Genomic DNA, 17,268 nt, shown 5'->3' with positions numbered 1-17,268 from the left:
CCATTCTAGACATATTTCCATCTGTTTGGCAATACCTTTAGTAGGAGTTCAGCCTGTATCTGATTAATCCTATGCTAGGTTGGTGAACACAAATGATGCACTTTACCTTATGTTTCGATGTACATGTGATAAATAAATAAATCTGAATCTGAAAAGGTTTGGAGCTGTGGTGTGCTGGTCGAATAGCTGGGAGTCTGTACACAATGATGCAAAACACAGTTGTGTACCATCCTCTAATTTAAGTCTGTGCGCGTGCTTCGACTGTGCACCACACTCCGACTTAAAATACCATTCTTTGATTCCCGTCTTCCACAGCCTTCAGTTACCAGCTCACCTCTCTCAGCTGCACTTTCATCTCAAACTGTCTGCTTCCTTCTGAATCTCATGACGTTAATTAAAAGTTCAACGTTCAAGGTCAATTTACTATTAAAGTACATATATGTCATCATATACAACCCTGAGATTCATTGTCCTGTGGGCATACTTAATAAATCCACAGAATAACCATAACAGAATCTATGAAAAACAGCACCAACTTTGGCATTCAGCCAGTATGCAAAAGACAACAAACTCTGCAAATACAAAAATAAATATCAAGAACATAACATGAAGAGTCCTTGAAAGTGAGTCACTGGTTGTGGGAACATTTCAATGATGGGATAAGTGAAATTGAGTGAAGTTATCCCCTTTGGTTCAAGAGCTTGATGATTGAGGGGTAATAACTGTTCCTGGACTTGGTGGTGTGAGCTCTGAGAATCCTGCACCTTCCCCGATGGCCACAGTGAGAAGACAGCATGTCCTGGGTGGTGGGGGTTCCTGATGATGAATGCCATTTTCCGCGACAGCATTTTGTGTAGATGTGCTCAATAATGGGAAGGGCTTTAACTGTGATGGGCTGGGCCTTAGCCACCACTTTTTGTAAGATTTTCTGTTCAAAGACATTGGTGTTTCCATACCAAGCTGTGATGCAGCCAGTCAATATACTCTCCACTACACATTTACAGAAGTTTGTCGAAGTTTTAGATGCCAAGTCAAATCTTCGCAAACTCCTAAGTAGAGGTGCTCCTTCCTTTGTAATTGCGCTTACGACCGGTCCAGGACATGTCTGCCAAAATGATAACACTGAAGAATTTAAAGTTGTTGACCCTCTCCACCTCTGATCCTCCAGTAAAGACTGGCTCATAGACAGCTGGTTTCCTTCTCCAGGTCAATAATCAGCTCCTTGGTCTTGCTGACATTGAATAAGAAGTTGTTACAACACTACTCAGCCAGATTTTCAATCTCCCTCCTATATCCTGATTCATCACTACCTTTGACATGACCAACGATAACGTATTTGTCCGCAAACTTGAATATGGCATTGGAGCTGTGCTTATGCCTCACAGTCATAAGTATATAGAAAGTACAGGGGGCTAAGCACACGGCCTTGAGATGGACCTGTGCTAATGAAGATTGTGGAGGAGATGTCATTGCCAGTCAAGATGTACTGGAGTCTGCAAGTGAGGAAATTGAGGATTCAATTGAACAAGGAGGTTCTCAGGCCAAGTCTTTGAGCTTATTAGTTAGCTTTGAGGGGGTGATGGTATTGAATGCTGAGCTATAGTTGATAAAGAGCATCCGGCTGTATGCAACATTGCTGTCCAGATGTTCCAGGGTTGAGTTAATGAAAGCTTTCCAAAGGGTTAACATCCACGCCAGGCCATGACACACTGTAGCCAAGCTACCCAACTTAGAAAGGTCCTAAATATGTTCAGGTAATAAAACAGATGGGCTCAAATTGGGTTTGGATTTTAACTTTAAGCTCAAATTGACCTCTGCACCACATACTGTAAAGTAATGAAACATGGCATTAAAGCCAAAGCTGAGATCAACTGTAATAATGAAGCAGCTAATGGAGGTACATGACCCACTTTTGTCCTACTCCTATATACTCACACACTATTGATGAGCAGCCCCTCAGTCTGACAAGGCCAGTGCTGGAGACACATTGTTTTATTCCAAAACTGTGGCTCTACCAACACAACACAGTTCCAAGCCCAATCAGCAACAGATTAAACAACAAAAAAAAACCAACAGTAATGTTCAGAAGTCCTGCAACAGGTGGAAAGTGGTCAATTTGGTTAGACATGGATGAAGACCATTTCAGTTTAACCGCAGATCTTCAATAATTACAGACTCAGAGGTATGCAGTTAAAGGGAAGTTAGATAAATGCGACAAACAATCCAAGGATATGCTGATAACTGAGATAAAGGCGGCCAGTAGGAAATCTGCTTGGAAGCTTAACTACCGGAGGTCATTGGGACCAAATGAACTGTTTCTGTGCTCTAACTGTTTTGGAACTTGATGTTTTGCAAGATACCAGAGATGCGAGATTGGGATCAAGGCAAATATTGCCCAAAGTGCCAAACATAACATTCACATGCAATGTGACACTTAAGTACCCCAGAAAGACATTTTTTACTTTTGAACCACCTGTTCAACTCGGCGTGTTTGTGGTATCCTGAAAGATGCCGCAAACTGGACTCTTGAAAATACAAGTGTGGCCCTGGCGGTCATTGCTGCAGTGGCTGGATTGGATTGTGGCTGCCTGCAAGAAGATGGATCTCAAAGTTGTACATGGTATACATAATAAATGTCCCTTGAACTTTGATCTTTAGCTTCCAGGTGCCATTACCTAGAACTGGGTTTACTAATAATGAAGGCCACTGCCCCAAAACACACCAGAGTTTATACATTCTCCCCGTCACCACATGGGTTTCCTCCAGTTTACTCCCACAATCCGAAGACATACTGGTTGGGGTCGGTTTAACTGGTCATTGGAAATTGCCCCGTGATTAGGCTAGGGTTAAATCAGGGGGAATTGCCAGGTGATGCAGCTCGAGGAGTCAGAGGGCGTATTAGGTACTGCATCTAAATAATATAAAAAACTTTTGCTCGGATTCATTGACCACTGATGCTACCCGAATATACTGAAGAGTATCCTGAGCATTTTTTGTTTTTTTTCTGACTTCCTGCAATACTTTGCTGTTGAACAATTATTAGGAATAACCTTAGTTGATCTTAACTAAATACCCACTTCTCCACAACCCCCCCCCCCCTACCCTGCCCCAACCAGCCTTACAATTTCCTATTTGGGACCTTGGATGATCTATTTTATCATCAGACTGCATCTGCACCCATCAGGCAACTTTAGGGAGTTTAAAGCTGCACAAAGAGAGTTCTAAAGCCAATCAGAGTGGAGATAATTGGATAATTCCCCCCGATAGTCAAGTTTGGTGGCTACACTGCTGTTTATGATCCAGATGGAGCTCCAGCACAGAACATATAAACAACCATTCTTCACTCACTGCATTTTTGAGAGTATTTGCTGTCATTTGTTTCCACCGCTTTTACTTGCTGTAACACCGGCCATTTGTTCACAAGTCCCACTCCATCTTAAATTGTTATCTTAGGAATCTTATTCGATTTACCAGTACTTTCTAAACACAATCTACTAGTCTATTCCACAGTTCTTTCCCAACGCCCTGGAAAATCTGGTTTCTTCATGTGCAACTTCTTCTCTCCACTATGCTTCCAGACAGCACAATCTGGAACACGACCATCTGCTGTGTGAAAAGCTTGTCTCCTGTCTCCTTTAGCTCTTTGGCCAAGTGCGGCCTACAAAAAGTGGTGAATACAGTCAATCACAGGAAAATCTAGGAGGAAGCGAAGTTAGAAAGGATGATGATGCCAGTGAACAACATGACCAAAAGGTGACATTCTTCAGACAGTTCACGAAATAACTTCTTTTATTTCCTTCTTCTTTCAAATATGAGATTGGAGCCAGTGATTTACAGTTTGGTGGGGTGTCTTCCGGCCATTTGTGCAATCTGGCACTTAGCAGATGCCGAGGAAGTTCGGTAATGTTTCAAGCGAAGTGTGCGGCCTGGAGATGCAAGTTTGTTTCTCCCCAAACTCGCCGGTTAAGGTGCCGAGGAAGATTGAAATCAGCGAGGATGAGAGCAGAAGGCAAACGAGTGTCGTCTGCCTGCGAGTGACCAGTCTCTTTCTCTCTCTCCCCCACTCACACACGACTCCTGAAAGAAGGTGCCTATGCTCGGTCGGTCTCTTTCACTCGCTGCTGATAGAGAATGGTGCCAGAGTCTTGGGTCTTGGGCAAAGTTTGACTGACGTAGTTTGCGAACTGGACTCTGTAGTTTATGTTGCAATGTGAGTTATGGCTGCTGCTTTCTGTTGCTGTTTTGTGCATTGTTGATCAGGGTGGACTGGCTTTCCACCTGTGAATGGCACAGCACTTAATTGGACTGAACTGAGCTGAAGCTGGACATTCCGAGGCTGTTATATTGACTTTGAGTTTGATGTTTTATAAGGTGATAGGTGAAGCCAATTCAGTTGGAAAGATAAAGGGCCAGAGATGAAGGGATCAGATAGGAGAGGAGAGTGGACCATGGGAGAAACAGAAGAATGGAACCCACAGGAAGGTGACAGAAAGGTGAGGAGGTAAGAGGCACAGTGAGGAACAGAAGAATAAATTAATATTCATGCTATCAGGTTGGAGGCTACCCAGACTGAATAGAAGATGCAGACTGATCGTGGAACAAGAGGAGGCCATGGAATGACATGTCAGAATGGGAATGGGAATTGGAATTAAAATGTTTGGCAACAATTAAAATCTTGAGAATCGGAATTAAAATCTACAATCAGTGATTCAGGCACAAGGGTAGTGGCCCCTCCAAACACTAATACAGAGGCAGCATAGTAGTTAATGCAATGCTTTACAGTGCTATCTGTAAGATCACATTTCAATTCCCACCACTGTCTGGAAGGAGTTTTTATGTTCACCCATAACTGTGTGGGTTTCCTCTAGGTGTGCTAGTTTCCTTCCATATTCCAAAGTCATGTGGGTTAGCGAGTTCTGGGCATTCTATGATAGCACCTGAAGTGTGGCGACACTTCAGCACAATCCACACTAGATAGATTTGAACCAATTCATTTCACTTTCTATTCTGACGTACATGTGCCAACTAAAGCAAATCTTTTTAAACAACTTTAATCTTAAATTTTTCCTCCCATATTGAGTGAGCTCACATTCTTCCACATTATGTTCCATATGCCCATTCACTCAAACTGTTTGAAGCCTCTCTGTATCCCCCCCCCCCCCACCTTACTCCACAGTGCTAGCCAACTTGGTATCATCAGCAAACTTTGATATGTTGAACTTGATCTCCTATCAAAATCCTATATTATCCATTCTAAGTCAGGAGTACAATTGCAGCGAAGTGCACAATAAGGACGTTGAACCCTCAGTTCGACTCTTCGTCCTGGTGTCAGGTTTCAAGTCAAAATACCAACAATTCATTTCCTCCCACAGATGCTGCCTGGTCAGCTGAGTTCTTCCAGCATCTGCAGTCTCTTATGTCTCCAAGGACATTGAGCTGTTCAGGTTGACACCAAAATATTCTGCTTCCCCTGCAAATTTAGTTATAGTTCTACTATATGTAGCATATACTGTAATAGTTATTTAGGTGATAAATTCAATCTACACATTTCAATATGCTAACCAATACAAGCATTTCAGATTTACATCTGGAATGCCACTATCGGATTTTGGCTGGGAAGCTGGAGATGATTAAGTTCAATACTGATCCTTGATTTTACACAGAATAGTAAATGTAAAAATATCTATGCCCCTTCTGATTACAGAGAGTAAATTCAAAGCAGATTATGAAAGACCACCGCAATCATCTTGGAATTACAGATGGAAACCACAAATATTTAAATACCGGACAAATTAAAACTGCCTTAGGCTCTGTACGTGCTTGTTGTTTCAGAGTTTCAAGAAAAAAAAGTAGCCTCTTAAACTTTCCCAACAGCTTAACTGGAAAAAGCACTGGCTTGTAGTAGTGAACTATTCAAAACTTGAGAATTTACAAATGCTGCAATTTGCATTGCTGCAAATGGGTAAGATCTACTCACCTATTTGCTCACCTGTTAGTTCTTGGTCCAGCAAAATCTAATTTTAAAACCTTATCCGCATTGGAAGTCACTCCAACGGTTCTGTAACATCCTTGCATCCAAAAAAAAACTACCAATACCTCCAATCTAGAGATATGCTTTGGTGTTTTCCTCAGTGTTCATCATTCCACCAATGACAATCAGCACTTCAGAAGCCAGGAACAAAAACTCTGAAATTCCTTCTCTAAACCTCTTTTACTGCCTCCAAGTTGATCCTTAAAACCCACAGGTCGGGCCCACTGAGCTCTTCAGGTCCTTGCCAACTCCCAGCAAGTCAATTGCATCAGTCCCATTCGCTCCCTTCCTGTTCTGCTACATGCTCTGTCGCGTGCCCTCCTTGAGATTTTTTTTGACACTTACCTACCCTAAGGCCACATTACCCACCAGCATGTCTTTGAGCTGTTGGAGGAAACTGGCATACCCAGAGAAAATGAGCATTCCCTCCACAACTGCGTGAGAAGTCCTCACATAGCCAAGATTAGGACTGAACTGGCATACCTGAAGCAAAGAGGCAGCAGTCCCAACTCCTTACTCGCTTCCCCCAATATCTTGTGCAAAACACTGTCAACTTAGATCTGATGATTCTCCCATGAATCATCTTGAATTCATTATTGCACTGAAGGCACTCTATACAAATGTGCACTGTTGTCCTTTATTTGACCATCTAAGCAACATCAAGCAACAGCAAGTTGGTCAAAGTAGCAATCTCAGCACGTATGCATGGGGATGGGGAAGGGAACGGCGCATTTCCTGCTTGCTGCTGGGGACACATGCACGCATCACCCAAGAACAGTCCAATGCCCGCTGTTGGCCATCTCCCACTCGCTGAAGTATGAATGCTTTGGGAACAACCTCAGAACTACCAGGGGAATGGAGCTAAATCCCACCACCAGCCTGTGAAATGACAGACAAGGGGAACTGAGCACACTTGGCAAAGGATAGGAAAAGGAAAGTAATGAACTTGAATTCATTATGATCTTATATAACCTTGAAAAATGAAGGTGTTCTTTTACTTTAGAGTGGCAGGCGTGTGTGGCCCAATGAGTCCACACTGCCCAATTACTCCCACGTGGTCAATTTAACCTACTAACCTATACATCTTTTGGAATGTGAGGGGAAAACGGAGCACCTAAAGGAACCACACGATCACTGAAAGCATGCACAAAACTCACAAACAGCAGTGGAATGGAAACCAGGTCACAGGTACCCTAATAACAGTATGTTAATCACTACGGTACTGTGCTGCCCCTTGCTCTTGCAAAATTTATTTTTTGAACTCCAATATCGTAATGATAATGAATCAAGGTCTAGTTGTACAAAGAGATCCAACGACAACAACTGACATTTAATGGCGCTTTAGCATAACAAGTTAAACCAGAACTCGCCATAAGACTATCAGTTGAAAGTCACCACATATGGGACAGTAAGAGTGAGTGAAACCTTGTTCAAAGAGTTGCCTTACATAGATTATCTTAAAGAAGGAAAGTGAAAGGGTTTAGGATGTGAATTCCTTATTCAAAGTTTGGCAGCTGAGGCACAGCTCCAAATGGTAGAAAGATGAAAGAGCCAGGAGTGAAGGAGCGCAGATGTCCTGGAGGTCTATAGGAGTAGGGTAAGCAGCCAGGTAAGGATGTTTTAGTTACGCTGGTTAAGAATTCTACATGGATTGAAATAACTGCATGAAACTGCAACAAAAAAGACTTGAAATTGGAAATATCTCCAATTTACCCATCCTCAGAAAAACTGGCTGCAGTAGTTTACAGTTCACTTACCAAAAAGCAAATGGAAATGTAGCTTGAATGTATAAGCTTTGCATATAACCTGATCAACTGGAAGTGCTCTTTTTATTTCATTTAGAGATACTGCATAGTAACAGGGCTGCATCACCTAATTACACCTCTGTAATCATAGGAGCTTCTGCCATGAACTCAAAAGTATACTTCCTTGTAGATCCTTTTTAAATAATGATGACCTGGCCTGTTGAATAACAGTTATGCTATATTTAATTCCCTCAATTCTTGGTTCCTCTTTTTGAATTGTCTAATGATTCAATAGTATCCCTTTGCTCCATTGTTTCAACTGTTCAATAAAAATACTGTTTTGAGCTCAAAATGGACGTCAGATTATCAACAACACACACAAAACGCTGGAGGAACTCAGCGGGTCAGGCAGCCTCTATGGAAAAGAGTAAATAGTCGACATTTTGGGCTGAGATCCTTCTCAGGACTGATAAGGAAGGGGGAAGATGCCAGAATAAAAAGGTGGGGGAGGGGAAAGAAGCTAGAAGTGATAGGAGAAACCAAATGGGTGAGAAAGGTCAAGGTCTGGAGAAGAAAGGATCTGATAGTAGAGGAGAGTGGACAATAGGAGCCAGGGGGAAGTAATAGGCAGGTGAGAAGTGAAAGGTCAGAGTGGGGAATAGAGAAGGGGGTGGGGGAGGAGATAAATTTGTTCACCGGAAGGAGGAATCGATATCCATGCCATCAGGTTGGAGGCTACCCAGTGGAATACAAGGCATTGCTCCTCCTCCCCGAGGGTGGCCTCATCTTGGCACAAAAAGAGACTGTAGATTGACCCGTCAGAACGGGAACAGGAATTGGAATTAAAATGTTTGGCCATCGGGAAGTCCAGCTTCTGATGGACGGTGCGGAGGTGCTCAACAAAGTGGTCCCCCAATTTACGACAGGTCTCACCAATGGAGAGCAGGCCGCATCAGGAGCACCAGACTTTATGGACCCATTCCAGCAGATTCACAGGTGAATTGTTGCCTCATCTGGATGGACTGTTTGGGGCCCTGAATGGAGGTGAGGGAGGAATTGTATAGGCAGGTGTAGCACTTAAGCCGCTTGCAGGGATAAGTACCTAGAGGAAGGGATGAATGGTCAAGGGAATCGCAGAGGGAGTGATCCTGGGGAGAGCGGATGGCAGGGTGAGATAAGGATGTGCTTCGTGGTAGAATCCCTTTGGAGGTGGCAGAAGCTGTGGAAGATGATGTGTTGCATGTGGAGGCAGATGGAGTGGTAGGCAAGGACAAGATGTTAGCTGACAAAACACAGCAGAGATGCACCATCCTGATGGATTAACTCCTAGTGCGATATCACATTCTTACATAATTAGTACAGCTCTGAAAATGCAACTGAAAAACACTTTGCAGTAATCTCAGAAATGACACTGCAAAGTCAACCCAGAGGAATACCAACGGTAAACTAGGCAATCTAATTTACTCCCCACTTTCAATAGAAAACCAGGGGTGTGCCACAGCTACAGGGTGTTCGTTCTCCAAACCAAGACTCAGGAAGAACGGAGGTCCTGTGTGACTATTTTATTTTAAAAGCAGCAAATTTCTCTCTGATATCCTACCCACTATTCACTCTGGTTTCCTCTCACGCTCCAAAGACATACCGGCTAGTAGGTGAATTGGTCATTGTAAATTGTCTTGTGATTAGGCTATAATAACTTATCAATAGAGCATTTTTCATACAGATGTAGCTCAAAGTGCTTTACAATGGGATAAAGTGCAAACCTGGAAATAAAATTTAAAAATAAACACGAAAATAAAAGACAAAAAGTTAAAAATAAGGTTAAATAAATACATTTTGAGCTGGCATTTAAACATGTCAACCGAATCTGCATTCCTTGTAGTTTAAGGTATTGAATTCCACAGTTTGGGCAAGGGTTAAAAAGGTGGGTTGCTGTTCTGTGCTATATCGCTAAAATATAAAAAAATAATTATTTGATAAGCACCACATTGTTGTTTGCAGGATTCTTGGACAAATTGGCTGCTCTGTTTCCCATATGAAATTTCACTAGATATAACGGTTTAGAAATCTCCAAAGGGATACCAAGGACTCTGTATGTTTACCTGTAATGGATTATTATTTATTACTGCACGACATACATAACAAAGACAACCACTGGAAATGTACGACACTCGTTATCTGAATCTCTGGCCTATTAAGTCTGCCCCATAAACCAATGCCAAATGGGGAGGGGGGCAATGGAGAGGAGCGGCGCCGGTCTGCAACGTCAGGAACTGGTGCTAAGAACCCCTTAGAAATGCGTCTGCTCAGCGTCACCGTCACCATGGTGAACTGGAACCAAGGATTCCACCAGAGACCTCACTTTTTCCTACCCCCCTAAACGCCCGTCAAACCCGACTGTCGTTGCCGGGTAAACGCCGCGACTTGGGCCAATTCACAAGACGAAATCTGCGTGCCAAAACTGAATGCAAGCATCGTTTGCACAGAACACGTACTGTTATGCAAAGCGGCGCAAATAATTCATTCTTGACCATGTCTTTTGTCTCAAGAAATGATGTCACTCCTTCAAAGCCAAGCAGGCGAGATCCAAATTTCCAAACTGTGTAGCCCATTGCAAGCGAACAATTCAAACGATCATAATAGGATCAACTTATAACCCTCCTCCCCTTCCTCTGGTAATTCTACGATCAGACAGAAAGACAAACAACGTTCCGTCGTCACACCAGCTACAGAAGACAGGCAGAGGCAGACACAAAAAAAAAACGAGTCAGGAAGACTGGCAGAGAGATGTTTAATGCCGACTTCCATTATACGACGAGATTGCTGAAACAATAGTCTTGGCGGGGCGGGACAGACAAATATAAATAAGCAGCAGCTAAGCCACAGGGCCAGACGCATTAAAATCACGTGGGGGGATGGGAAAGAGAAGAGGGCACTGCACCAGATTCGTCCGCAAATACATGCTGGCACCAACCAGCAGCCCGGAGTCCGGGCACTGAGGTAAAGGACAGAGACCCCAGCTCGACACAATGTATCCCTTTCCCCCCTCAGACACCAGAAACTGATACAGTAGCAACGACAGTGAGTGCCGCCCCAAGCATCTCCAAGCCTTGGGTTTCGCTCCATGTACATTCTTCGGATTTTTCCATCCTCCCCTCTCCCTCTGCCAATTTGGCTGGGGAGGAAGGAGCATAGAGAGAGAAAAAAAAACTGACATGAAGGAAGCAGTCACAAAGGGCCAGACATTTTGAAGCCCGACAGCAAAGAATGTTTCTTTAAATTAATCCAACAGGAGAATGCAGTTTTCCCTTTGGTAAATGGGGCGGCATTCGTTTATTAAAGACAGTACAGCGATGAGAAAGCGTGAAATGGAAGAGAGAGAATTGCAATCTTTTTACCTGCAGTTTCTGACGCCGCCTCACGCATTCATTTTAGATCGCGCAGAAAAAACACCCAGAACCCCAGGGCCTCACGCAGACGGAAAACTTAGGGCGAGTGGGCATGCGCGGGAGCGCACGGGGCGCTGAGAATTGTAGTTTCTCGCACTTACTGAGGGTCAAAGATGTGTTCCTGGGTTATGAAGACGACGTGATTTTCAGTGGAGAAGATGGGTTCAGGTTTTGAGAATCTCTCTAAATATTTTACTTCGTCATCAATGAACAAAAACAGCTGGGAAAGGCATATTGCTGAAGCTCATGAAACTCCGGGTTACTGAAGTGTTCTGAAGCCGACAAACTGAAGTCACTTAGTAGAAGCAACGACCAATTGGTACAGAACAGCTCCCACAAGTAGTAACAATGACAATTACTAGATAATGTGTTTTCAATATGGTGCTGAAGGATGTGTACTTGTTCATCACCTGTTACCAAGTACTGTAAACTTTGACTACAGTGTTGCAAAATGTACAGAATGGCCGATTAGATCAATCTGGGCTCGAATATTCCTTTCACAGAGATGGCAGAGGTGAATGGGCAATAAGGAAAGGCAATTGCTTTACAGGGTCTTAGATCACCGATTGGGGTTCAATTCCCACCACTTTCTGTAAGGAGATTATACGTTTTCCCATTGACCACATGGGTTACCTGCAGGTGCTTCAGTTTCCTCCCACTTTCCAAAGACATACAGTATAGGTTAGGGTTAGTAAATTGTGGATGTGCTCTATTGATGATGGAAGCGTGTCAACCTGTGTGAGTTGCCCCTAATAAAATTCTTGGATTGTTAAGCAGTGCATTTCACTGTATGTATCAATGTTCATGTGACAAATAAAGCTAATCTTTTAAAAAAAAATCAAAGTCTGATGATGTTGGAATCTGAAATAAAGCTAGTAAAAACTGGAAATGCTCAATTGGTTAATTGAGCAACACCTGTGCAAAGAGGAACAGAGTTAATATTTAAGATCTGAGACTCTTTTTGTCTTCAACCTGAAACATTAATTTTATTTCTTTTTCTACTGATGCTGCCAGTCCTTCTAAGTGTTCCCATCATTTCTGCTTATATATTAATGTATGCCTGATTTAGGCTTGCCAGATAGTGGAGAAGCTATTTTAGAATTTATTGGTATGCCACTCACCATAGAATCTAAAACTTACCTGCTGTAAATGCAATAACACTTATGTGGTTACTTAAGCTGAACTCAGTTCGCTGGTACTGTAAAACGTTGTGCTAACCACTACACTACCATGATGCTCCTTACTTAGTTAACCATAATTTAACAGCAAAAGTTTGCATGCACCTGGGAATGTAGCTTTAAATAAATCAACTTAATTGTTAACCAAGTTTCCCAGTTTCTAGTTTGTAGGAAGAACATATCAATTCAGCAAACAGAATTCATCGCTGGTCATATCTGAGGTCATTGAGAGTAAAACTTCATCCAAGCATCATGATCAAAGTTCTTTTAACATGGGTGTTCAAATGAAACAGCAGATGTAGGCTCAGATCATCAGTATCATTTAGTGCATAAAATCTAAATGACTAGTTTGAGGTTGGACTATAAGAGCTGGGCTTTGAGATATGTTGACTTGCAAAATAAGCAACTATGTTGACTTCCAAATAAGCAGCGAGAGCCAGTAGAAATTAATGTTTCACATGACCAGCTGGAGTGAGGACCTTAGTTTGAAGTCATCAGAAAGAGTCAGAGTTAGAGTTATGACTGAGTGTAACATAATTGAGGTTCCAAATAATATAAAAACAGGAAATGCTTGAAATACTCAGCAAGCCAGGCTGCATCTTTGGAGAGAGAGTCAACATTTTGTGTCAAAGATCTTTCATTGACTTGAAGCATTCATTCTTTGTCTCTTTCCATTGATACTTCCTGATCTCCTGAGTATTTGCACACATTTTATTCTTTTGTTTCAAAATTCCATCATCCACAGCCTTTTGCTATTAACATGCTTGCTCTTGGTTCCAAGTGATCAGGAGACATTGTCGTATCAGATTCAAGTAACCCAAAGAATTAGAGATCAGTCATCTAGAGCTAATATTCAGGAGGCTAGTAGATATCAATTGTTCAGATCCAGTTGACCAGAAGTAGTTTGATTTTCAGAATTTTACTGGGGAATTAGTTAGGCAATGTAAATTTACAAAGCAGCAGCCAAAGGTCACTGTCAAACAAGCCAAAATCACCAGCCTAATAAAGAAAGACAAGGATTAAAGGTTATCTTTATTTGTCACATTGACTTCTAAACAAGCCAAGAAATGAGTTGTTTAGTGTCAACGACTAACACGTTCCGAGGATGATGGGGGCAGCCGCAAGTGTCCCTATGATTATTGTGCCCACAGCTCACAAACTGTAACCCTAACTGTACTCTATATCTTTGGACTGTGAGAGGAAACTGGGGCATATGGAGGAAAGACATGCAGTCCCAGGAAGATCATTCAAACTCTGTACAGACTGTGACAGGAAAGGACCTGATCTTACAGCTGGCACTGGAAAGCATTATGCTAACCATTATGCTACTGTGCTGCCCCATAATAATATTGATAAAAACAAACAATGTCACATATATAAAGCAAACACAAAATTAATTATCTTAAATTAATGTAGCCAGGAGAGAATACTGTTAAGTATTTGTGGTTATGTTTTAATTCATTTAATTCTACAACCAATAAATAATTCATTTAATACACTGCAAGGTTGCTCAAATGCTTATCCTTACTTAATATGCTAGATATATTTGCTATTTAATTTGGTAATATCAAAGTTAGGGGATAACTTATTAATTAATTTAAATATTGACAATAGCCAGATCACTCAAAATGCCCACTTACGGCTAGCTTCCTACAAATAATTAAAAACGTGGTTCAGAAGGTATAAAATTATATTAAGTATACTTACATCTCCAGTGATTTCTGTTAGTGTCCATCACTTTTAAATTGTTGATGCATGACTTTTAATCTTCAACATAAAAGCATAAAATTTCCACTTACATATATTTAATGGATAGGAAGTTATAAGCTGATCTTATTTTATTGTCTGTTATCTTTTTGTTCTTGGGCATTTCCTTGGAGCCACAAACAAGTCTCCAAGTTGTGCAAACTTGGAGACTGATCTCCAAGTTATTGGAGACTTATTGAGCAAAGCCCATGAGAGAATAGCACACCCACAATGCTTGAGGTACTCAGCAGGTCGGGCAAGCATCGATGGAAATGAGTAAACAGTTGATGTTTCAGGCCAAGACCCTTTTTCAGGATTGGAAGGGAAGTAAGGAGATACAAGAATAAAAAGATGTAGGATGAGTTAGGAGGACGAGCTAGAAGGTTATAGGTGAAACCAGGTGGGTGGAAAAGAAGGAATCTGATAGGAGAGAAGAGTGGACCATGGGAGAAAGAGAAGAGGTGAGGCACCAGGGAGAGGTGATAGGCAGGTGAAGAGAAGAGGTAAGAGACCAGAGTGGGGAATAGAAAAAGAGGGAAGGGGAGGGGAAAAGATTACCGGAAGGAAAAATTAATGTTCATGCCATCAGGTTGGAGGCTACCTGATTCGTCACCTTTAGAGTGGCCTTATCATGGCAAAAGAAGAGGCCATGGACCAACATCTTGGACGGGAATGGGGATAGGAATTAAAATGGTTGGCCAATGGGAAATTCCACTTTTGGCAGATGAAGCGAAGGTGCTCAAACAGGCCTTACGCTGAACAGCTTGTAAGAGAAAAGGCCTCTACCAGTTTGTCTTCACTGTTTAACACCGCCCCAATCTAAGACACATGACAAGACCTGAGAAAGCATTTTCTAGATCTTGTGAACCAGCAGAAGCAGATATTGGTGATGCAATTCATTAAGTCAGCTGGAGGCCATCTGAGGAAAGGAGCAGTCAGATCCCCAGCACTAAGCTGCACAACAATGATCTCTCCCTTCCTGTATGATTTGAAGATATGCATTACCCATAACATGCACCTTAAAGCCTTGGCGATGTGGCATAAATTCTTTTTGTAGAATGTTCCAATCCATTGGAAGCACATTGGGTTATACAGCAAGGGAAAAGCCCCTTCAGCCCACCTGGTCAATGCTGACCAAGATGCCCCACTTAAGCTAATCCCATTTGCCAGCATGTGGACCATAGCGTTTCAAACCTTTCCAATCCATGCATCTGTCCAACTCTCCTTTAAAAAGCTACTATTGTACTTGCCTCAACCACGTCCTTTGCTGGCTCATTCAACGTATAAACTAGACTTTGTGTTTAAAAAGCTGTCCCTCAGATGCCTGTTGTGACTGTGAATGAAGTTACTGGAGGGACATTGAAGATATAGAGGTATTTATTCAGTACACCTAGCAGCATCATATTGAAGAAACTTTTAGAAGAGGCTCCCTGGCCCAATACTACATAATGGAATCATCTGCAGCTCAACATTAGTAAGACAAAGGAAATGGTGATGGACTTTAGGAAGACTAAACCTGCACTGCTCCCTGTTACCATTGATGGTGAGGATGTGTTGTGGTGAGGACCAACAAGTACCTGGGGTGCACCTGGTTGACAGACTTGAGTGGAGCACCAACACAGAGGCTGTGTACAAGAAAGGCCAGAGTGGTCTCTACTTCCTGAGAAGACTGTGGTCCTTTAGAGAATGCAGTCCTCTCCTTCACATGTTCTACCAGGCTGTTGTCACCACTACAATCTTCTATGCAGTGGTGTGCGGGGGCAATGGCATCAACACGGGTGATGCCAACAGGCTCAATAAATTGATTAGAAAGGCTGGCTCTGTTATAGGAGTCAAACTAGACTGGAGGCTGTGGTAGAACAAAGAACCCTATGGAAAATCCTGGCAATTCTGGACAATGTTCCTCACCCTCTGCATGCCACCAGAGGAGCACTTTTAGCACTAGACTAAGACAACTGTACTGCTCCAAGGAACACTATATGAGGTAATTCTTACCCTCAGCCATTAGGTTCTATATTGAGTCAATCTTTAGCTGGGGAAGTGATGATCACTCCGCTATTAGACTGTTTGAGGTCATATATTTTTTATTCTTTCTTACTTCTCTTCTAATATTTGTATATCTGTGCACTTGCAATGCTACTGTTACACTGTACTTTTGTTTGGGATCAGTAAAGTATCCATCTATCTATCTCTCTATGACATTTTTATATGTTACAGATCAAAGGTAACAGCAGGACAATTCTATAGTTACAATGTTTCCTTAGAATTACATATAGTTTTCAAACACTTAGATCTTCACACCAATTCTCCCAACACCCAGAATGAATGATAATGACCATCATCTCTGAGCTTCTTCATGCATATGAAGACATTTCAGGTCAGTGGGGTGTTTCTTGGTTTGCAACCAACCCCAATGTGCAACTCCAAGAACACCACTGTTCTGAGCTGCATTTTCACTCAATCAACAATCCACATTCAAATCTGAAGACTGGTTGCTATTGAAATTAATATTTGCTATGTCCCATCACTCTAAAAAACACCCAAACAGTCCCTACTGATTCCTCTGCTCTCACCTTACCACTGTACCACCTAGTTCTTGATTCCCCAACTCTGGGAAAAAGACAGACAGCATTCACCCTGTCCGCGCCCCAGAGAAAAGTATTTTAATGCATTTTTCAAACTAATAATGAGAATAATAAAATTATATCACTGTATTCATTAGTGACTGGATGCAGCATATATGAAGTCAATTTACACACAGCAGGATCCCACAATTACTAACAGCATGAACAAGTAATCTACTAAAATAGGTGAACAAATTATTAAGATTAGTAATGTCAGTTAATTGGGTGATTTATAAAGCCACAGAGGTATATTATATAGAAACAGGTCCTTCAGCCAACTCATCCATGCCAATCAAGGTTCCTATCAAAAGTAATCCCATTTGCCCATATCCTTCTAGTCTAAGCTTTTCCTATCCAAATGTGTTTTTTTTTAAATTCTGTAACTCCTACCGCCTCTTCAGTGTCCATGTTGCACCTGCTTCTACCATCATGCCTGCCAGTGTGTTCCAGGTACCTACTACCCAATGTATATATAAAAAAAATTTCTGACATTGA

The 17,268-nt window shown here is 42.0% G+C and overlaps 1 protein-coding gene across 2 annotated transcripts in view; it reads right to left on the bottom strand.

Annotated features, from left to right (window-relative positions):
* The window catches only part of LOC132406055 (spindlin-1-like), a 99,597-nt gene extending 88,346 nt beyond the window's left edge, over positions 1–11,251 (bottom strand). For both annotated transcript variants that reach the window (XM_059991237.1, XM_059991241.1), the window contains exon 1: positions 11,175–11,251. The gene's annotated coding sequence lies outside the window, so the exon portion shown is untranslated. The remainder of the gene's footprint in view (positions 1–11,174) is intronic.
* Positions 11,252–17,268: the final 6,017 nt, after the last annotated feature.

Source organism: Hypanus sabinus, chromosome 16 (assembly GCF_030144855.1).
Source record: "Hypanus sabinus isolate sHypSab1 chromosome 16, sHypSab1.hap1, whole genome shotgun sequence".
NCBI lineage: Eukaryota > Metazoa > Chordata > Chondrichthyes > Myliobatiformes > Dasyatidae > Hypanus > Hypanus sabinus.
This window is presented reverse-complemented; position numbering and strand designations above follow the sequence as displayed.